This window comes from Mobula hypostoma, chromosome 15, assembly GCF_963921235.1.
Source record: "Mobula hypostoma chromosome 15, sMobHyp1.1, whole genome shotgun sequence".
Taxonomy (NCBI): domain Eukaryota; kingdom Metazoa; phylum Chordata; class Chondrichthyes; order Myliobatiformes; family Myliobatidae; genus Mobula; species Mobula hypostoma.
In genome coordinates, this window is record NC_086111.1 from 1235368 (window position 1) to 1259206 (window position 23839).

Genomic DNA, 23839 nt, shown 5'->3' on the forward strand with positions numbered 1-23839 from the left:
TTTGTCAAGGGCAGGTTGTGCCTTACGAGCCTGATTGAATTTTTTGAGAATGTTACTAAACACATTGATGAAGGTAGAGCAGTAGATGCAGTGTATTTCAATTTCAGCAAGGCATTTGATAAGGTACCCCAAGCAAGGCTTATTGAGAAAGTAAGGAGGCATGGGATCCAAGGGGACATTGCTTTGTGGATCCAGAACTGGCTTGCCCACAGAAGGCAAAGAGTGGTTGCTGACGGGTCATATTCTGCATGGAGGTCGGTGACCAGTGGTGGTACCTCAGGGATCTGTTCTGAATGGTTAGTAAGTTTGCTGATGACACAAAGGTTGAAGGTGTTGTGGATAGTGTGGAGGGCTGTCAGAGGTTACAGCGGGACATTGATAGGATGCAAAACTGGGCTGAGAAGAGGCAGATGGAGTTCAGCCCAGATAAGTGTGAAGTGGTTCATTATGGTAGGTCAAATATGATGGCAGAACATAGTATTAATGGTCAGACTCTTGGCAGTGTGGCGGATCAAAGGAATCTTGGGGTCCAAGTCCGTAGGACATTCAAAGCAGCTGTGCAGGTTGACTCTGTGGTTAAGAAGGCATACGGTGTATTGGCCTTCATTAATCTTGGAATTGAATTTAGGAGCCAAGAGGTACTGTTGCAGCTATATAGGACCCTGTTTAGACTCCACTTGGAGTACTGTGCTCAGTTCTGGTCGCCTCACTACAGGAAGGATGTGGAAGCCATAGAAAGGGTGCAGAGGAGATTTACAAGGATGTTGCCCGGATTGGGGAGCATGCCTTATGAAAACAAGTTGAGGGAACTCGGCCTTTTCTCCTTGGAGTGATGGAGGATGAGAGGTGACGTGATAGAGGTGTATAAGATGGTGAGAGGCATTGATCCTGTGGATAGTCAAAGGCTTTTTCCCAGGGCTGAAATGGTTGCCACAGGAGGACACAGGTTTAAGGTGCTGGGGGGTAGGTACAGAGGAGATGTCAGGGGTAAGTTTTTTACTCAGAGAGTGGTGAGTGCGTGGATTGGGCTGCTGGCAACGGTGGTGGAGGCAGATACAATTAAGAAACTTTTGGATAGGTGCATGGAGCTTAGAAAAATAGAGGCCTATGGGGAAGTCTATTAATTTCTAAGGTAGGGACATGCTCGGCACAACTTTGTGGGCCGAAGTACCTGTATTGTGCTGTAGGTTTTCTATGTTCTGTAGAACATCTCAGCAACAATTGGGATTGGTCTCCAGTTCATACCATCTCTTTCAAATCTTTATATGACATTCTTAAAGCAAATTAATGAGAATTTACATTTAGTATAGTTAGCATTTATAGGATCATATATAAAAAATATTCTGTTTTCCAAGAACTGCAAAACTTTATGTTTTTGGAGGTTTTTAAGATGTTAAAACTCATTGTGCAACACGTGAAATGGCATCACTCTCCGATTCTGATTTGTCTGCCTTCATGGAACTTCATGATTTTCAAACATTAAGCATTAATTAGTATTGAGAATATTTATTCATAAATTCAAATATACCTAATTGTGGAAAAAGTACTTACATATGAGTGGCCAGAACACCATTCCCTCCCACCATTGTTTGAACTCTCGTTTCCACGCCATACGATTCCATGGGAATTAAATATGGAAATGAAAATGTCTACTTATCTCAAGAACAGAGTTTGTAATATCTGCAACAGTTGGTTAGATTGAGAGGGAATTTTTATCGCCATCTAACATCTGACCAATATTTTCCATAGCTTACGATGGGCAGTATAGTGGAATGCTCTTTTTACAGGATGTGGGAGGGCAGGGAGGCTTCCAGTGTCCCTAATAACTACATCTGTGAGGTGCATCCAGCTGCAGCTTCTAACATTCTGTGTTAAGGAGTTGGAGCTGGAACTGAATGAACGCTGGATCATTCAGTAGGCAGAGGGCGTGATAAATAGGACATATAGAGAGATATTTACATCCAAGGTGAAGCTTACAAAAAACTGGGTGACAGGAAGGGGAAAGGGGTTAAACAGCCATTGCTAAGTACCCCTGTGGCCATCCCCCTCAACAACACGTACAGCCAACATGGCTTTGTGTGTGGTAGGTCGTGCCACATGGACTTTAGCAAGGCATTTGACAAGGTCCCACACAAGAGGTTGGTCAAGAAAATTTAGCCACTTGGCATTCAAGATAACATAGTAAATTTGATTAGACATTGCTTTGTGGGAGAAGCCACAGTGTTAATAGATGGTTGCCTCACTGACTGGAAGCCTGTGACTAGTGGAGTGCCACAGTGATCAGTGTTGTGTCTCATCTATATCATTGATCTGGGTGATAATGTTGGTAGCTGAATCAGCAAATTTGCAGATGACACCAAGACTGGAGGTGTATTGGACAGTGAGGAAAGCTATCATGGCTTGCAGCAGGATCAGGACCACCCGGAAAAATGGGCTAAACAATGGCAGATGAAATGTAGCAGACAAATGCGAGATGTTGCACTTAGATAAGACTAACCAGGGTAAGTCTTACACAGTGAACGGTAGGGCACTGAGGAGTGTTATAGAACAAAGCGATCTGGGAATACAGGTCCATAATTCAATGAAAGTGGCATCACAGGTAGACAGGGTCATAAAGAAAGTTTTTTGGCACAGTGGCTTTCATAATTCAAAGTATTGAGGTGGGATGTTATGTTGAAGTTGTATAAGACATTGGTGAGGTGTAATTTGGAGTATTATGTGGAGCTTTGGTTACCGACCTTCAGGAATGACATAAATAAGGTTGAAAGGGTTCAGTGAAAATTTACAAAGATGTTGCCGTGTCTAGAGGAGCTGAGTTATAAGGAAAGATTGAATAAGTTAGGATTTTATTCCTTGGAACATTGAGAGGAGATTTGATAGAGCTGTACAAAATTATGAGGATATAGCTGGAGTAAATGCAAGTAGGCTTTTTCCACTTAGGTTGGATGGGACTACAAGTAAAGATAATGGCTAAGGGTGAAAGGTAAAAAGTTTAAGGGGAACATGGGAAACTTCTTTGCTCAGAGGATCGTGAGAGTGGACCGAATTGCCAGCACAACTGGTGCGTGCAAGCTTGATTTCTATATTGAAGAGAAGTTTGGATAGGTACTTGAATGGAAGGAGTATGGAGGGCTCTGGTCCCGTTGCAGATCTTGGGAGTAAAATAGTCCGGCGTGGGCTATATTGACTGAAGGGCCTATTTCTGTGCTGTACTTTCCTATGATTCTGTGACTATGATTTTAAAGGACATTGTCATAGTGAAAAAGTATTTAGGAGATATTTAATTGTGTTTGCATGTATACGGCACAATGGCAGTATTTGGTATGAAGTATCGTTTTAGATTAACCAAAGAGTACCTTTGAGACAGATAATCCTGAACAAACCCCAGTATAAGTAAGCAAATCTTCTCTTCTATTGTATGATTCTTTGGGTTTGATCCCTCCTCTGCCAAATATGAAGACACATTCCTTGCTATTTACAGAATGGATTTTTAGTTCATAAATTTATAACTGCCAACAGGAAGGAAAACCCTACTCGTAGATCTTCATGGGATTAGTCTAGTTTTGAAATAAATGTGTGTCTAGGGAAAGGTATTATTTTCTTTTTAAAAGGGAAAAGAGGTGTGTAATGGGATGCTATGGGGAAAAGAGTGATGTGCTGTATATTTCACACAGCTACCCCCTAGCCTGCCCTTCTTTAAATGAGCTGCTGAACCCAGATGATCACAGCCATAATTTCTGATCTCCCAGCAAAGTTCCTATTCAGAAATGGAGGTTATATTATTCTGATTAATCCTTTGAGCTGATTAACATGTAACTTGAAATGTGTCTACTGGAGAGCCAGGAATCCTTATTTTTGCTGTTGTGTCCTCTGGAAGTTCTGACATACTTGCAAATTATTTCTCGGATCTTTGAAGAATTAAGGTGTTCCCTTGAGGAAAGCTCTAGGTTATGCTCATCTTTGTGATGATCATGAGATGCAATAACTCCAGTTGTTCTTGCCCCTCCCAGCATGACTAATGCTCCTTCTCTGCTGTTGGGGCCCTAGATACAAACCCCAGCAGTTTTTTCCTGGTTCCAGTATATGTATCTTCCTCTTTTTATATTCCGACATGACGAAGTAGGGAAAGTCCAGATGTAAGATATGAAGCATTTGTTAAGGGATTAGTGTAGGATTCTTGAAATGCCAGTTGTGTCCAGGGGTGTTTCGGTCAATGTAACTAATGCACGATGAAAACCACGTCTCACACAGGACTGTAGAAAAGGATGCCCATTTAATGTGCTTAACAATCAGATGGTCTAGAGAGAATTGATAGAAGAGCTTGAGACATGGTGCCGGGCAAATAACCTCTTCCTTAATGTCAACCTGATAAAGAAGATAGTTATTGACCTCATGAGAACTCGCACCACTCACTCCCTTCTTTACATCTGCCGCACAGCAGTGGAAACTGCAAGCAGTTTCAAACTCCTGGGAGTGCACATCTCACACAACCTCTCATAATCCCAGAGCACATTCTACACAATCAACAAAACTCACCAATGCCTCTAATACCTGAGGAAGCTGAAGACTTTCTACAGATGTGCAATAGAGAGTATCCTGACATGCTGCATCACTGCACGGTACGGAAAATGCACTGAAGCAGACAGGAAGGCTCAACAACAGGTAGTCAAAACTACCCAACATGTCATCAGCACCTGCCTACCCACCATCAAGGATGTATATACAGAAATGTGGCAGGAAGAGCCCAGCAATATCAGAAGGATCCCACCCACCCTGCTCATGGAAACTGTCCCACTCCCATCAGGGAGGAGTCAATATAGCATCCTTGCCAGGACCACCAGACTTAAAAACAGTTACTTCTCCCAAGCAGTAAGGCTGATCAACACCTCCACTCACCAACCCACCCCGCAGCACCTAGTATCACTTTCTGTACCAGAACATAGAAACCTACAGCACATTACAGGCCCTTCAGCCTACAGTAATGCTGACCATGTAACCTGACATCCCCTCTGTACCTACTTCCAAGCACCTTAAAACTATGCCCCTTCATGTTAACCATTTCAGTCCTGGGAAAAAGCCTCTGGCTATCCACACGATCAATGCCTCTCATCATTTTGTACACCTCTATCGTCTCTTCTCATCCTCCAAGGAGAAAAGGCCAAGTTCATTCATAAGGCAAGATCTCCAATCCAGGCAAAATCGTTGTAAATCTCCTCGGCACTCCCTCTGTAGTATCCACATCCTTCCTAGAGTGAGGTGACCAGAACTGAACACAGTACTCCAGGTGGGGTCTGACCAAAGTCTGATATAGCTGTAACTTTACCTTACGGCTCTGGAACTCAGTCGCACGATTGATGAATGTCAACCCACCATACACCTTCTTAACAAAGGTCACCTGCACAGCTTTGAGTGTCCTATGGGCACAAACCCAAAGATCTCTCTGATCCTCCACACTGCTAAGAATCTTACCATTAATACTAAATTCTGTCTTCAAATTTGACCTACCAAAATGAACCACTTCACACTTATCTGGGTTGAACTCCTTCTGCCACTTCTCAGCCCAGTTCTGCATCCTATCGATGTCCTGCTGTAACCTCTGACAGCCCTCTAGAGTATCTATAACACGCCCAACTTTTAATATTATTTAATATTATTAATATTAAGTTCTTTATCTTATTGTGATTCTTTTGTGCTGCATTGGATCTGGAGTAACAATTATTTAGTTTTCTTTTACACTTGTGTACTGTAAATGACATTTAACATGTGGCATTTGAATTCAACATTCAAGATTCGTAACGTTCCAGATTATGCTTCTGGATAGTCTCAGAGACTGTGAGTGAGGCCATTACTTCCTACAAGGTGAAATCTAACATGAAGTCACAGAGAAGTACAACACAGAAACAGGTCCTTCACCCATCTAGTTCATGCTGAAAATTACTTCTATAGACTCTGTATTCCATCTCCCGAATAAATACAGATGCAGAGAATACATTTAAGATCTCCTCCATCTGTTTGGCTCCACACATGGATTACCATTCTGGTCTTCCAGAGGACCAATTTTGTCCCTTGCAATCCTTTTGCTCTTAACATGTCAGTAGAATAGCTGAGAACTCTCCATCTTGTCTGCTAGAGCAACTTCATGCCTTCTTGTAGCCTTCCAGATTTCTTTCTGAAGTGTTCTTTTGCATTTCTTGTACTCAGTAAGCACCTCACTTGATGCTACTTGCCTATACCTGCTATGCACCTCCTTTTTCTCTTAACCAGGGCCTCAATATCTCTTGAAAACCAAGGTTGCCTACACTTGTCATCTTTATTTTTTCATTCTCACAGGCACGTACAAGCTTTGTACTCTAAAAATTCATTTTTGAAGGCCTCCCGCTTTCCAAGTACACCTCTACTAGAAAACAGCCTGTCCCAATCCACACTTGCCAGATTCTTTCTGATACCATCAAAATTGGACATTCTCCAATTTAGAATCTCAGCCCACAGACCAGACCTATCTGGTTGCATATTTACTTTGAAATTAATAGCATTGTGATCATTGGATGCAAAGTGTTCCCCTTCACAAACTTCTGTCACCTACTCTGTCTCACTCCCTAATAGCAGCACCAGTATTGCAAGCTCTCTCATTGATACTGATGAACGAACCATTCCTGAACACATTTGACAAACTCAGTCTCATCTGGTCATAGTATAGTATGGATCCCAGTCAATATGTGGAAAGTTAAAATCACCTGCCGTAACAACCTTGTGTTTGTTGCAATAGTCGGCAATCTCTGTAAACTTGTTCTTCTAAATCCCTCGGACTGTCGGGTGGTCTGTGATATAGTCCTATTAATGTCATCTAACCTTCCTTACTTCTCAGTTCCACCCATATCACCTCACTAGTTGAGTTCTCCAGTCTGTCCTGACGGAACACTGCTGTGACATTTTCCCTGACTAGTAACACCACCTCCTTTGATCCCTCCTGCTCTGTCATATCTAAACCAATGGAACCCTGGAACAGAGTTGCCAGTCTGGCCCCTCCTGCAACCACGTCTCACTAGTGGCTACAACATCTTAACTGCAGGTGTTGACCCATGCCTTGAGCTCATCTACCTTCCTACAGTACAAATTATTTATTGGTATATAGTACAGAGTAGGTCCTTCTGGCCCTTGGAAGACCACCACCAAAGTATCCCCCAATTTAATCCAAACCTAATCATAGGACAATTTGCAATGACCAATTAACCTACTAACTTGTCTTTGGGATGTGGGACAAAACTGGAGCACCCAGAGGAAACCCACGTGGTCATGGGGAGAACCTGCGAACTCCTTACAGACAGTGCCGGGAATTGAACCCGGGCCGCTGATGCTGTAAAGTATTGTGCTAACCACTACGCTGCCTTGCCACCCTACTTCTTGCATTGAAATATACACAGTTCAAGACATTAGTTGCACCACGCAAACACGAGGAATTCTGCAGATGCTGGAAATTCAAGCAACACACACAAAAAGTGCTGGTGAACGCAGCAGGCCAGGCAGCATCTCTAGGAAGAGGTACAGTCGACGTTTTGGGCCAAGATCCTTCGTCAGGGCTAACTGAAAGAAGAGCTAGTAAGAGATTTGAAAGTGGGAGGGGGAAGATCCAAAATGATAGGAGAAGACAGGAGGGGAGGGATGGAGCCAAGAGCTGGACAGTTGATTGGCAAAAGGGATATGAGAGGATCATGGGTCAGGAGGCCCAGGGAGAAAGAAAAGAGGGAGTGGGGGAAAACCCAGAGGATGGGCAAGGGGTATAGTGAGAGGGACAGAGGGAGAAAAGGAGAGAGAGAAAAAGAATGTGTGTATATAAATAACGGATGGCATACGAGGGGGAGGTGGGGCATTAGCGGAAGTTTGAGAAGTCAATGTTCCTCTACTGTAAAGATTATCCACGGCCTCCTCTACTGTAAAGATGAAGCCACACTCAGGTTGGAGGAACAACACTTTATATTCTGTCTGGGTAGCCTCCAACCTGATGGTGTGAACATTGACTTCTCAAACTTCCGCTAATGCAAAATTAACAAACCTCCATTATAGGATATTAGTTCCCCTCCAGTTCAGGTGCACACTATCTCTTCTGTACATGTCCCACCTTCCCTGGGTGAGAGCCCAATGAACCAAAATACCTTATGCCCTCTCTCCTACACCAACTCCTTAGCTACGTATTAAACTGTATAATCTTCCTGGTTCTAGTCCCACTAGCACATGCCATGGGTAGCAATCCTGAGATCACAGCCCTGGAGGTCCCGCCCTTTAATGTAGCACCTAACCCCCTGAACTCCCTGTGCAGAACCTTGTCACTCAACCTACCCATGTCATTGGTTCCTACATAGACTATCATCTCTGGCTGTTCACCCTCCCACTTAAGAATGTTGAGGACTTGATCCAAGATGTTCCGTTCCCTGGCACCTGGGAGGTAACATACCATCCGGGAATCTTGTTCTCGCCCACAGAACCTGCTGTCCATTCCCCTAACTAATAAATCCCCTATCACCACCATGTGCCTCTTCTTTCCCCCTCACCACCACCCACCACTTCCGTTCTGCGTCACAGAGGCAGACTCAGTGCCAGAGACCTGACCGCTGTGACTTTCCTCGGTTAGGTCAAACCGCGCCCCCACACCCCCACCCTAACAGTATCTCCCAAGTGATATACCTGTTGTTGAGGGGGATGGCCGCAAGGATGCTCTGCACTGGCTCCTAACCCCCTTTCCCCTTCCTGACTGTCACCCAGTTTCCTGCACCCTAAACCTTAGGTGTAAATACTTCCCTATATGTCCTGTCTGTCACCCCCTCAACCTCCTGAATAATCTGGAGTTCATCCAGCTCCAGCTCCAATTCCTTAACATCATGAATGGCTGCTATGCTTCACTCCCAGATGAGCGCAATGCCTTTTGTAACGGAGGATAAAACTGTGCCAGTTTGAATCCCTGTAGCATGTGCGAATCCCTGCAGCATCTGGTGACCCTGTGATCTCTGTCTTGGAGACCGACTTCAGAACACCTTTCATGAGGGTGAACTCTCGCAAGGCATCAGGCCTTGATGGTGTACCTGGCAGGGCACTGTGCCAACTAACTGGTGGGAATTTTGAAGGACATCTTCAATTTCTCACTGTTGCTGTTGGAAGTTCCCACTTGCTTCAAAAGGACAACAATCATACCAGTGCCCAGCAAGAGTAGGATGAGCCTAACCCTAACCCCAATGCCTCAATGACTATCACCCGGCTGCACTCATATCTACTGTGATGAAGTCCTTTGAGAGGTTGCTTCTGGCCAGAATCAACTCCTGCCTAAGCAAGGAGCTGGATCTGCTGCAATTTACCTATTGCCACATTCGGTCTGCAGTGGATGCAATCTCACTGTCTCTCCACTCGGCCTTGGCCCACTTAGCAACACATACATCAGGCTGCTGTTTATTGATTATAGCTCAATGCTCAATATCATCTTACCCTCAGTACTAATCAACAAGCTCCAAAACCTGGACCTCTGTACCTCTCTCTACCTGCATCCTTGATTTCCTCATTGGGAGACCACAGTCAGAGGAGATCAGGAACAACATTCCCTTCTCACTGACGATCAATACCGGCTCACTTCAAGTATATGCTCACTGCTCTACACTCTTTACTCCTGTGACTGTGTGGGTAGGCACAGCTCAAACACCATCTATAAATTTGCTGATGACACAACTATTGCCAGCAGAACAACACACACAAAATGCTGGAGGAACTCAGCAGGCCAGGCAGTATCTATGGAAAAATGTACAGTTGACGTTTCAGGCCGAGACCCTTTGGCAGGGCAGGAGAAGTGTCCTGCCGAAGGATCTTGGCCCAAAACGTCGTCCGTGCTTTTTTCCATTGATGCTGCCTGGCCTGCTGAGTTCCTCCGGCATTTTGTGTGTGGAACTTGGATTTCCAGGATCTGCAGATTTTCTCGTTTGTTAGTGTTAGAATTTCAGGTGGATCAGCTGGTTGAGTGCTGTTGCAAAAACAACCTTGCATTTAGCATCAGTGAGACCAAAGATCTGATTGTGAGCTTCAGGAAGGAGAAGTCGAAGGAACACATACCAGTCCTCATTGAGGGATCAGCAGTGGAAAGGGTGAGCAGTTTCAAGTTCCTAGGTGTCAACATCTCTGAAGATCTATCCTGGGCCCAATATTCCCTCTTCGCATTACTACCATCAAGAAGCAGGTACAAGAGCCCAAAGACACACACTCAACCTTTTAGGAACTGCTCCTTTCCCTCTGGCGTCAGATTTCTGAATTGGCAATGCACGCTTGAACACTACCTCACTACTTTTTTCCCCTCTCTTTTTGTCCTACTTATGTACTGCTGACACAAAACAACAAATTTCACAACATATGCCAGTGATATTACCTGATTCTGAATCTGGTTTGCTTGTGATACTGGGATCCAGTTTTGGTACATTTTGAGCACCACCAGAGTACAATTGTCCTACAACCAGTCCATCTCTTTTGACCATCTGGTGCAGATCAGCCAGTGTTTTCTTTGCATTTTCACGCCTACTCATTTTACAAACAAGGCATGACAGCACCAACACCATCTCAACTGAAGACAATTATATGTGATTACCACCAAGGTTCATTTGATTGAGTGATCTGGGCCCATGCCCACATGGAAAAGGAAACAAATCTCCATTAAAAATATCGTGCTCAGGTATAAGGTATTCTTTCTACATATTAGAAAAGTGATTGGATCCTGTCCAATGTTCCCTAGATTTATTTACACAGCTACCAGTAGATTTGTATTTCAAAGAATAGCTAGGTGCTCCTTCAGCAACGTTGTGTCCACATTGGTTGTATTAGCTCGGTAACCTGGTCAGTCCTTCCTCAAAATGGTTGCATAAATTTGAGTGTTATCAAGAAGTTCTTCACAGAATAAGATGGCAGAGAGATTAAATATTCCAGAGCATCTGGGTTTGTGGGTCACTGGTACAATCAGTGTTCTACCACACCTCCTTTAACAATCATCAGACAATCTCAGAAATGGCCTTTTTACTCAAGAAAAAGGCAAGTTTTTGTAAGCTAAAAAATAACCTCTGGAGAAGTAAATTACTTGATCTGTCCTCCTCTCCCAGTCAAAGCTTTAATTAGTAAATGGATGGTTGCCTTATTTGTATTTTGCTATTCATCATTTAAACATTGATGTTTAAAACAGCCACTGTAAAAAGAAAAAGAAAAACTTACCAGCTCCCCCTCCCACTAGACACACGCATAGTTTTTACACCTAATTGCGATGTTTTTTAAGAATCTGCTGGCTTACCCTCTTAAGTATTTAACAGTCTGGATCTCTGGGGTATAGGAATGTGGTTTATAATAAAGAGTCAAAGGCAGGGTTACTGAGGAAACAAAAAGTCTGTTTCAAGAATGAAAAGATTTGATTCAGTGGGCCTTGGGGTAGCAAGGCTCAGCTGGAAAATTCTGAGAGTGATAGCTTTTGGAAATGTTAGTTGCAGTCATTAAGTTTGGCAAAGCAACTAATTATTATACTGTAGAACTGGTGTGAAACTTACTGAATTTTAACTTGTGTTAAATCATTGATGAAATGGAACAATGTGTAAGTTTCATATATAAATAACCCCACAATTTAATTATGTTTAATTAATTTTGAGTTTCATTTTTCAAGTTATAAACTTAGATCCTGCTATAGAAAAACAACAATTGGGGCATATCTACACCAGTCATTTCTTGAAATGTAACACGACCAAATAGTGTGTGAATACTGGAGCATAGATATCAAATGGAAAAAGAGCATTTTAAACACAAAAGAACCACAGTTACTGCAACTCTTCAGTCATGTTATGAGGCCAAGCATTTCTTGTGGCTTTTGTTAATTTTAGTCTGATCAGAGCCAAGAACTTACAAATGCCTGAAGAATTTCAGCAGTGACAAATGTTAAAAGCAGATGGGCTGCAGAGCTTAGTTTAGTTAATCTTAAAGATACACTTCAGAAAATATAATTATAGTTCAATCCTTATTAAGCTTGCAGGAAGGTAAAAGACTGCAATTACCAATTTTTATCATTTATCATTGAACATCCAGTACAAAGCTGTAATCTTACCTTTTAGGTCAGGTAGTATAGACAAAATACTTGCCTCTAGTTAAAGGGTATACAAATTATAGTTGGTTAGTGACCATGTGAATTAAAATGGAGACTTACATAGTTAAAATTAGGCCATGTGGCCCCTTGAGTCTGCGCTGCCATTTCATCATGGCCAATCCATTTTCCCTTTCAGCCCCATTCTCCAGCCTTTCCCCATATCCCTTCATACCCTGATCAATCAAGAATTTATCAACATCTCTGTAAATATACTGTTACGTACCCCGTAACTGGGTTGCCAAACCAGCAGAAATGGATCACTCAGTTGGAGTCTGGAGTACTAGAACTAAGAAAGTTTTATTAAAGAAACAAGCAACACGGTAATCGAAAGGATAATAAATGCAACAATTCAACAATGATAACCACACATGTGCACAGAATTAAGATAACAGCATCAATCAAGCTCTATCGTTGTCTAGGGGTTAAATGACCAATTTCAAAATGACTCAAAGTTCAGTCCAGTTTGTAGTTCAGTTCGCAGTAATCGTTGCCATGGCGATGGACAAGGTGGGGGAAGAGAGACAGAATAGGAACAACTGATCATTCAGAACACTGCTTCACTCACAGACCAGCGGGATGGCTCACAGACCAGCGAGATGGCTCACAAACAGCTTTTGGGCAGGTCCTTGGTGATGTCACCTGAGGTCACCGACTGTGACCCCTCCTCCAGATGCGGTCGATCCTCTGCAGTGAACCCGGCACCCAGGCAAGGGCGGACACACACCGGGTTCCCGCTGATCGTACCTTTCCACCCTTGTCGTTGTCTGGGACTTCTCACCCACTCGTGAGAAGCGCACCGCTTCCAGGGTCTCGTTACCTCGGGTGGCGTGTGTGTCTGTCTTAGCGAACCTGTCCCTTCTTATCCCCCTGCTGGGGTATCGCCTGTCCATCACTTCAAACAGTTCAGGGTTCAAAGGGGGGAGCCGCTCCAGACAGCTCTTCCTCCCACATCCCTTCATTACACATCTCCAGACGCTGCTCCATTGTTCCTTATCTCTCCTTCCCCTGAGGGCAGGTGGCAGACCTACTGCTGATGCCACTGATGCTAGCCCAGGCCAGCAAACATCTTAATTTTATGTGTATTCTCGTAACAATACATAAAGATGGCCTCCACAGCTACCTTTTGCAACAAATTCCACAGATTCGCCAATCTTTGGCTAAAGGATGCTTCTCTATTCTCAGGCTGTGCCCTCTGGTCTTGGACTGTTCTACCATAAAATACATCCTCTCCACGTCCACTCTATCAAGGCCTTTCACCATTCAAAAAGTTTCAATTAGGTCACCCCTCATCAATAATCCCTCTAATGTGTGTGCGTGTGCACCCTGGCTTACTTATACTGTTTTTATTGAAGAAATTATTGATTCACTATGTCAAAAGTTTCAAAGATAAATTTAATGTCAGAGAAATGTATACAATTGTCAAGGTCTGGTCCATGAAATCTGTGTTCTGGTTCACGGTCCGGTCCGTGGTCTCCGGACTCCGGGTCTTCCCGCTGTCCCTTGTTTCAGTTGGGCTTAGTCATTGGCACCTGATGCACATCTTGGAGTTGGGAATATAAGTGGCCCTGGGTTCAAGTGTGGTGGTGGGTTTGTCTTGTCAGTATCCCACCCTTGCCTCCGTGGGGTAAATCAGGCTGTCTTTGCCATTACCCTGAGGCTGGACTGTTCCCTTCCCTTCCCTTCACCTTCTGCCTGAAGCCTTGCCTGCAAGCTCGCCTGCGTCCTCGCCTTTATCGCTGTCAAGTTCTACCGCAGGAGCAAGACCGGAGCCTTGCTGTGCCTAGATAAGGAACTGTCTATCATTGTTTGGAACTGACTCTGTGTCCATGCCTTCGCTAGGTAGGTCCGGCTGTTTGTTGCTACCTAGTGTTGGGAACTGTCTCTGTCCACGCCTTCACTAGGTAGGTCCGGCCGTTTGCTGCTACCTAGTGTTGGGAACCAACTTGTCGTGTTCAGCATTCTGTGTCGAGCCCCGGCCCCAAGTCCTGTTCCCAAGGAGGGGTCCTGGCTCTGTGTTCCATGTACGAGTCCTGGCCCTAAGTCCTGTTCCCAAGGAGGGGTTCCGGTTCTGTGTTCCATGTCCCTGTGCTCCTGTCTCTCAAGTCTTAGGCTCTGTGTTCCCGTGCTCTAGACCAAGGCTCTGTGTTTCTGTCATCCCCAAGACCAAGGCTCTGTGTTCTGTGTTTCTGTCGTCCCAAGTCCAAGGTTCCGAGGTTCCTGGCGTTCCAAGTCCAAGGCTCGGCTGTTCCTGAGTACCAAGTCAAGGCTTCGTGTTTTTGTCCTGTGCTGGAATTCCCTCCTCCTGTACTGGAGTTCCCTCATCTTGCCCAGGAGTCTCTCGTTCTGTCCTGTAGCCTCACCTAGTCCTGTTTCCCAAGACCACGTCATGTCTTCGCCTAGTTCCAGAGTCCAAGCCCAAGTCAAGACCTAGGTTCTGGGTCTTTGTCCAGTCTCTGGCTCGGAGTCCGAACCCAAGCCTTGTCATGTCCTTGCCTCAAAGAACCCAAGCCATGTGCAGTTCTGTAGCCACGTCATGTCCTCACCTAGTTCTGGGGTCTGAGCCTGAGTCAAGACCCAGGTTCTGGGTCCTTGTCCAGGCTCCGGCTTGGAGTCCAAACCCAGGCTTCTAGTTCCCAGTTCCTTGTCCTGGTCCCGCTTGCCTAGCCAATGTCCTAGCCCAAGTCTGTGTTCTTGTCCCAGCTCCTAGTCTGCATTTAGTCACATCGCTACTCCTAGTTTCCAGTCCTGTTACTACAGTGTCTGTGTCTTGCATTTGGGTCCGCCACCAGCGTCCCCATATGACATACAATGTACATCCTGAAATACTTTTTCTTCCCAGCCATCCATGAAAATAGAGGAGTGCCCCAAAGAATGAATGACAGTTAAATGTTAGAACCCCAAACCCCACCCCCAGCTTTCCCCCCACATGTAAGCAGCAGCAAAGCAACGACCCCCCCACCCCTCCCCACCATTAAAAAAAGCATCGGCACCCCCCTACCGAGCACTCAAGCGTGCAGTGACGCATCAATAAAGACACAGACTTACAGTACCCCAAAGACTACTCATTCACCCAGTAATTTGACATACCACAGGCTCTCTCTCTCTCCAGTAAGGGAAAAAGAGATGTTTCCATTTCACAACGAGAGGGGAGACTTAACAAACAACTTGCTAAACAATGATGTTAAAAGTCCGTTGCATCACTTTTTTTGAGCTACGTGCCCAAAGAACTTGGGTCTCTGGGCACACAGCCAGAGATCTTCTGTCTCCCATGACACATCGATTTCCTGCGGAGGCGCTGACCTCGAGTCTGCCCGCCTCTGGAGCCACAGAATTCCGAAACTCCGAAGGCAAGCTGATCTTCTAGGCCGTGTCCTTGGTATATCGAATAACAGCCAGTTTTGAGACCCCGAGAGCGGGTCCTATTCCCGCAAAGAACTGAAGTCAATGTGGAACTCCAGGTCAAGGTCTTCAAAAGAACCCTGAAAGGGAAAAATAGAGATATTAAAGATAGAAATAGAACTGTTTGCACAGATGCAAGCAAAGCAGTCATCATTAGGCGCCATTGTCTCTCCTAAGCCGAAACTTTTGAAATAAGCAGTTACGAATTCTCTGATCCATCTAGACACTTATAAAAAAATTCTGAAGTTTTAATTTTAAGAAGTAAAACTGACCCAGTTTTAAGTCAGTTAAATCTTTCTAACTCCAATTAAATTGTTGAAAATGATCTACTTCAATTAATCAAATGTTGTTATTGACTGGGATGTTAGATTGACTATGTTAAAAGGAAATTGTTCAATTTTAGGGAGAAAAAGCCGATAATAGATGGCTCGACCTAGATAAAATGCTGAACTGCTCAAGGAAATAACAATGTATGACCTCGTTATGTATTTCAGCTTTCAGTTTGAAAGAGCCATTTCAAGTGCAGTGATAATGGAAAATAACGGAGATTTTTTAAAATAATGTTTAAAAATTAGTCATGAAGTCGCACTTTTTTTTTGTTTAACACTTCTAACTGAAGTGTGACCTGGGAGGGGCAGACACGAGTCTGTCCGTTCAGGAGCCAAGGTTGGATCGATCTTCATTTGGCATCTTATCCACAGCCATTCCAACATGGGTGTCCCTGAGCTGGCATCACCTGATGGAGTCCTTGAAGCTCACAAGCCTCCGCACGACGTTAACGCGTTGATTCGAGAATTTGCACTGAAATATTGAAACCAAACCATAGGTCGTCACACATGTAAAGGGCAATTGGAAGTTGGCAGCCTGTTTAATATCTGTTTATTTTCTCTTCCACATTTCACTTTCACTCATATTGCATTATCGTTCAAGAATAATTTCACCCTGTGCACCAAAAACTGCTGAAATTTACGTAGGAATTTTTTTTTTAGATTATGAGGACACTCAGTCCTCGTTTATTGTCATTTAGAAATGCATGCATTAAAAAATGATACAATGTTCCTCCAGAAAGATATCACAGAAACACAGGACAAACCAAGACTAAAACTGACAAAACCACATAATTATACAGTATAGTTACAACAGTGCAAAGCAATACCGTAATTTGATAAAGAGCAGACCATGGGCACGGTAAAAAAAAAGTCTCAAGTCCCGATAGCCACATCATCTCACGCAGACGGTAGAAGGGAGAAACTCTCCCTGCCATGAACCTTCAAGCGCCGCAAACTTGCCGATGCATTGGAAGCACCCAACCGCAGCCGAAACTGAGTCCGTCCGAAAACTTCGAGCCTCCAACCAGCCCTCCGACACCGAGCACTGAGCACCATCTCTGCCGAGCGCTTTGACCCCACCCCAGCCGCCAACCAACAAGCAAAGCCGAGCACTTGGGGCCTTCCCCTCCGGAGATTCTGGATCACACAGTAGCAGCTGCAGCGAAGCGGGCATTTCAGAAGTTTTCCAGATGTTCCTCCGTGCTCTCACGTCTGTCTCCATCAAATCAGGATTGTGCACAGCACCTTACTTGACAGATAACAGATATCATTCACCGGAGTGGCCGCTGCACGCTGCATCGTGCCGCCATCTTCTCCTCCCAAGAAAATTTAAGATGATCTTCAACTTCAAATTTCAAAATTACAAAACCTGCTAAATTTAAGGTGACCTTCAACTTCAAATTTCAAAATTACAAAACCTGCTAAATTTCACTCCTTGCAGAAAGTTCTCTGTACATAATGCCCTTCGTATTAAAAGTCCTAAGTGTTCTTCACAGTTCATAAATGGAAAAGATCCTAAGACCAAAAAACACACCCAATGACAGAAATCAAAAAAAATTGTTAAAGCAAGAGGCTTGGCAAAAAAATGTCACATTGAACAAGAAGGAGATGAGCAATCAAGCATCACAATCCTTGTACAAGTGATACCTGTGTTATAGACATTTGGTTAACGGAGATTCTCCCTTATAAAATTCACAAATTGTTGCCAAAGAATTGAGATACAAAATAATTATCTTCATGGAATTTATGAGTAAAAGTAATTTAATAAGAGAAAAGATATATAATAATCTAACCAATCTTTTTAGATAGCTACCAGGCATGTGGTGGATGTTGTCTACATGGACTCGAGCAAGGCCTTTGACAAAGTGGAGGCTGTTCCAGAAGATTAAGTCACTAATTCATGATGCAGTAGTCAAATGCATTCAAAGTTGGCTTAGCAGGAAAAGCTAGAGAGGGGTAATAGATGGTCCTTTTACTGATTAGAGGGCTGTCACTCGTGAGGATTGGTGCTGGCTCCATTATTGTTTTTCATTTATATCAGGGGTCCCCAACCTTTTTTGCACCGCGGACCGGTTTAGTATTGACAATATTCTTGCGGACCGGCCGACCGGAGTGGGTGTTCAAGTAGGGTTAAACCCACCTCAACATGTCTTTTACAATTAGAGTTGCCAACTTTCTCACTCCCAAATAAGGGACAAAAGTAGCAGTCAGATCCCGGGACACTTTACCCCAGGAAAGACTACCATGACCATGAAGCCTTGCGCGGGCAGCCGTGTGCACATGCGCGACGTGCCGATTTTTTCCCCCAGACATAGTTTTTACCTTCATCTTCCCGACTATACTGTACATACATTATTTTTACTTTATATAGGCTGTGTATATATCATATCATTCCTGCTTTTACTATATGTTAAGTGTTATTTATTTTTGGTTTTATGTGTTATTTGGTATGATTTGTTAGGTTATTTTTTGGGTCTGGGAATGCTCAAAAATTTTTCCCATATAAATTAATGGTAATTACCTCTTCGTCTCATGCCATTTCGGCACGAAAGGTTTCATAGGAACGCTCTACCTTAGTGGGGGATATACGGGACAAGGGCCGTCCCGTATGGGACAAACCAATTTAAGACTGTTTTATACTTCTGTGTCAACTTGATGCCGTAACCTACGCAAGTGGCCTACGCCTGTTGTGAATGTTTATACTTGTGCGTTGGTGTGTCTGCGTTGCTCTGCAATTTGCGCATTTCACACATGCGCACACACCTGCCTGTCCAACGCTTCATGGTCATGGTAGTCTTTCTCGGGGTTAACAAGGAGCGAGCGTCTTTTTTCATAAAAGCAAAATGTGTCCTCCATAATTTCGGAGGTCTCTAAGGCTGTATGGAAAGCATTGCAGCCAGAATTCCTTCCCTGCCCTTCAGTCGCCCAATGGGAAGCTATTGCAGCGTAGGAGGAAATGCCATGCTACCAAGCAGACCAATCACAGCTGTTGCGTTCTGCATTGCCGCGACATGTAGATACATTTTGGGAGAGGTGCGGGTCAGGCTATGGCGTAGGGATCCGTGTATGCTCTGTGTAAGGTTCGTGGCGACACCGTACCTACAGCGTCAAGTTGATGCAGAAGTATAAATCAGCCTTTAGTCCAATATACAGGATGTCCTGGCAAATACAGGTCAATTGGCAACCCTATGTTCAAGTTCAACAGTGCGTAACAGGGAATGAGGAAAGGTGCAGCTGACTCGTATCGTTTCCTCGCACATACTTTGCGGCCCCGTACCGGTCCACAGCCTGGTGGTTGGGGACCGCTGATCTATATTAATGATTTAGGTGTCAGTATAGTAAACTGGATCAGCAAATTTGTGAATCTCACCAAATTTAGGGGCGTAGTGGACAGTGAGGAAGGGTGTCACAGCTTGGAAAGTGATCTGGGAAAATGGGTTGATATACGAGGGGTAATTGATAAGTTTGTGGCCTAAGGTAGAAGGAGTCAATTTTAGAAAACCTAGCACGTTTATTTTTCCTACATTTACACACTTAATCCAGCGGTCATGGAGCATATAGATCCCTTCTTTGTAGAAGTCGGTGTCTTGGACCTCCAGAAAGTGGTCCACAGCAGGGGTGATTGATAAGTTCCTGGCCTAAGGTAGGAGGAGATGAGTTAATAACTTCAAACTTTATGCATAATCACTCAAAGAGTTGAACTGCACGAGCATGTAATGAGAGCTGTATAACTCATCTCCTTCTACCTCAGGCCACGAGCTTATCAATCACCACTGCCGTGGACCACTTTCTGGAGGTCCAAGACGCCGACTTCTACAAAGAAGGGATCCGTATGCTCCACGACCGCTGGACTAAGTGTGTAAATGTAGGAAAAATAAATATGCTAGGTTTTCTAAAATTGATTCCTTCTACCTTAGGCCTCGAACTTATCAATCACCCCTCGTATGGCCTATGGAATTTAATGCAGACAAGCATGAGGTTTTGCACTTTGGGAGGATACACATGTAAGCCAAAGAGAGGGCAATTAATAGAGCAAGAATTAGGAGGAAATTAAAGGATTAGGAAGTTTTTAAAAACCAATAGAAGGCAAGTAAAAAAGTCCTATAGAAGGAAAAGATGGAATATGAAGGTAAGCTAGCAAATAATATTAAAGAGGATACAAAAAGTTTCTTCAGATATATAAAGTGTAAAAGAGATGTAAGAGTAGATATCAGACCACTGGAAAATGATGCTGGAAGGTAGTAATGGGGGACAAGGAAATGACGGATGAACTGAAACAACAGGAATTCTGCAGATGCTGGAAATTCAAGCAACACACATCAAAGTTGCTGGTGAACGCAGCAGGCCAGGCAGCATCTATAGGAAGAGGCGCAGTCGACGTTTCAGGCCGAGACCCTTCGTCAGGACTAACTGAAGGAAGAGTGAGTAAGGGATTTGAAAGCTGGAGGGGGAGGGGGAGATCCAAAATGATAGGAGAAGGCAGGAGGGGGAGGGATGGAGCCGAGAGTTGGACAGGTGATAGGCAGAAGGGGATACGAGAGGATCATGGGACAGGAGGTCCGGGAAGAAAGACGGGGGGGGGGTGACCCAGAGGATGGGCAAGAGGTATATTCAGAGGGACAGAGGGAGAAAAAGGAGAGTGAGAGAAAGAATGTGTGCATAAAAAAGAGTAACAGATGGGGTACGAGGGGGAGGTGGGGCCTAGCGGAAGTTAGAGAAGTCAATGTTCATGCCATCAGGTTGGAGGCTACCCATACGGAATATAACGTGTTGTTCCTCCAACCTGAGTGTGGCTTCATCTTTACAGTAGAGGAGGCCGTGGATAGACATGTCAGAATGGGAATGGGATGTGGAATTAAAATGTGTGGCCACTGGGAGATCCTGCTTTCTCTGGCGGACAGAGCGTAGATGTTCAGCGAAGCGGTCTCCCAGTCTGCGTCGGGTCTCACCAATATATAAAAGGCCACATCGGGAGCACCGGACGCAGTATATCACCCCAGTCGACTCACAGGTGAAGTGATGCCTCACCTGGAAGAACTGTTTGGGGCCCTGAATGGTGGTAAGGGAGGAAGTGTAAGGGCATGTGTAGCACTTGTTCCGCTTACACGGATAAGTACCAGGAGGGAGATCAGTGGGGAGGGATGGGGGGGACGAATGGACAAGGGAGTTGTGTAGGGAGCGATCCCTGCGGAATGCAGAGAGGGGGGGGAGGGAAAGATATGCTTAGTGGTGGGATCCCGTTGGAGGTGGCGGAAGGAAGACACTAGCAATATGCCGGATGCTCGAGAGTGTCAGGGGACAGAAATGTGTGAAGTTGCCATCACTAGGAAGAAGGTTCTTAGGAAACTGAAAGGTCTGAAGGTAGGTAAGTCACCTGGATTAGATGATATACACCCCGGAACCCTGAAAGAGGTGGCTGAAGAGATTGTGGAGATACTAGATTATGAGAACACTCAGTCCTCTTTTATTGTCACTTAGAAACGCATACATGCATTAAGAAATGATTCAATGTTTCTCCGGAGTGATATCACAGAAAACAGGACAAACCAAAGACGAACACTGACAGAACCACATAAATATAACATATAGTTACAGCAGTGCAAAGCAATACCATAATTTGATGAAGAACAAACCATCTGCACGGTAAAAAAAGTCTCAAAAATTCCCAAGTCGATCGACTCCCGAATCCCTGACAGCAGGCGGCAAAAGGGAGAAACTCCCTGTCATAAACCTCCAGGCACCATCAACTTGCCGATGCCTTGGAAGCAGCCGACACTGAGTCCATCCATCCAAAAACTTCGAGCCTCCGACCAGCCCTCCGTTACAGCCTCCCGAGCGCCATCCTCTGCTGAGTGCCTTCGACCTCTCCCCGGCCGCTGAAACAAGCAAAGCCGAGGATTTCGGGGCCTTCTGCTCCGGAGATTCCGGTTACCACACAGTAGCAGCGGCAGCGAAGCGGGCATTTCAGAAGTTTTCCAGATGTTCCTCCGTACTCTCACGTCTGTCTCCATCAAATCAGAATTGTGCACGGTCCCCTACTTGACAGATTACAGACATCATCACCGGAGAGGCCACACGCGTGCTGCCGTCGCGCCACCATCTTCTCCTCCTTATCATTAGTAATGATATTTCAAGAATCAATTGATTCTGGCATAGAACTGGAGGACTGGAAAACTGTAAATGTCACTCAACTCTTCAAGAAGGGAAAGAGGCAAAAGAAAAGAAATTATAAGCCAATTAGTTTGACCTTAGTTGTTGGAAAGATGTTGGAGTCGACTGTTAAGGATGTGATTTCAGGGTACTTGGAGGCACATGATAAAACAGGCTGTAGCCAGCATGGTTTCCTCAAGGGAAAATATTGTCTGACAATCTGTTGGAATTCTTTAAGGAAATAACAAGCAGGATAGAAAAAGGAGAAGTGGATGTGGATGTTATGTACTTGGATTTTCAGAAGGCCTTTGACAAGGTGCCACACGTGAGGCTGCTTAACAAGTTGAGCCCAAGGTATTACAGAAAAGATACTAGCATGGATAAACCATTGGCTAATTGGCAGGAGGCAGAGCAGGAATAAAAGGAGCCTTTTCTGGTTGGCTGCTAGTGACTAGTGGTGTTCCCACAGGGGTCTGTGATGGGACCACTCCTTTTTATATTATATGTCAAAGATTTGGATGACAGAATTGATGTCTTTGTGGCCAAGTTTGTGGATCATTGAAGATAGGTGGAGCAGCAGGTAGTTTTGAGGAAACAGAGATGTTACAGGATGACTTAGACAGATTTGGAGAATTGGCAAAGAAGTGGCAGATGGAACACAGTGTCGGGAAATGTATGGTCATGCACTTTGGGAGAAGAAATGAAAGGGTTGACTATTTTCTAATTGGAGAGAAAATTCAAAAATCTGAGGTGTAAAGGGACCATTTTTCCCAGTATGAATCAAATTGTTCCAACTTATGATTAACAGATGCTGTTACCTTCTCCATTTTGTAAATGTCCATTGTAATTTCCATCCATACATTTAAAGTTGGGCTCTCCTGTGATAACCATTTCCTGGTAAGGGTCTTTTTACCAGCCACCAGCAGTATATTCATTAAATATTTATCTCTTTTCAACCATTCTTGAGGCATATACCCAAAATATATGATCTTACTTTCTAAAGGTATTTCACATTTAAAGATGTCTTGTAGGGCATTGTGTATCCCACTGCAATAGTCTTTGATAACGGGGCATTCCCAGAAAATATGATAATGGTTTGCATTTTGATTTCCACAATTTCTCCAGCAAACAGGGAGGTTACTATCATATAGGGATTTCTGAGAGGGTGTAATAAAATATCTTATCAAGTTTTTCCACCCAAACTCCCTCCATTTCTGTGAACTGATGCACTTCCATTGATACCTCCATATTATTGTCCAGTCTTCCTCAGATATTATTATCCCTCCTTCCTCCTCCCATTTTGTTTTAATGTATGAAGTCGAATGTGTTTTAAGATTTGACAAACCTTATATACACTTGAAATTATTCTACTACCATTGTCTGAATTATGTGTTTTTCTGAATAGCTCTATCAGACATGTACTTGCTTCGGTTACATTTTTAACCGTCCTATTAACATACTGTTGCATCTGTAAATATCGATAGAAGTCTTGTTTTTCTAATAAGTGTTTCTCTTTGAGCATTTCAAAACTGAACAGTGTTCCTTCTTTCACTATATTGCAATTAGCTGTTATTCCTTCAGCTGTCCAGTCCTTAAATCTAGCATCCAGATTATTCAGTGTAAAATCTGAGTCATATGCACACCATTTAAGAATTGCAATGTCTCTCTCTAGTTTATATTCTTTTATAATAGTTTTATATATTTTAAGAATCTATTTCACCCACGGGTTGTCAGTATTATTTATGTAACTTTGTAGGTAGTTATCAGCCAAAATTGCCTGTATGGGGATGGAGAGTATCCTCTCCTCAATGTTTTTCCATTA

General features: G+C 44.0%; 2 protein-coding genes across 2 annotated transcripts in view; one reads left to right on the top strand and one right to left on the bottom strand.

Moving 5' to 3' along the window:
• Positions 1–11310, bottom strand: part of ecm2 (extracellular matrix protein 2, female organ and adipocyte specific) — a 34797-nt gene extending 23487 nt beyond the window's left edge. Inside the window, exon 1 of the mRNA XM_063067578.1 lies at positions 11227–11310. The gene's annotated coding sequence lies outside the window, so the exon portion shown is untranslated. The remainder of the gene's footprint in view (positions 1–11226) is intronic.
• cenpp (centromere protein P) overlaps positions 1–23839 on the top strand; it is a 289475-nt gene that overhangs the window by 208049 nt on the left and 57587 nt on the right. The window lies entirely within an intron of this gene.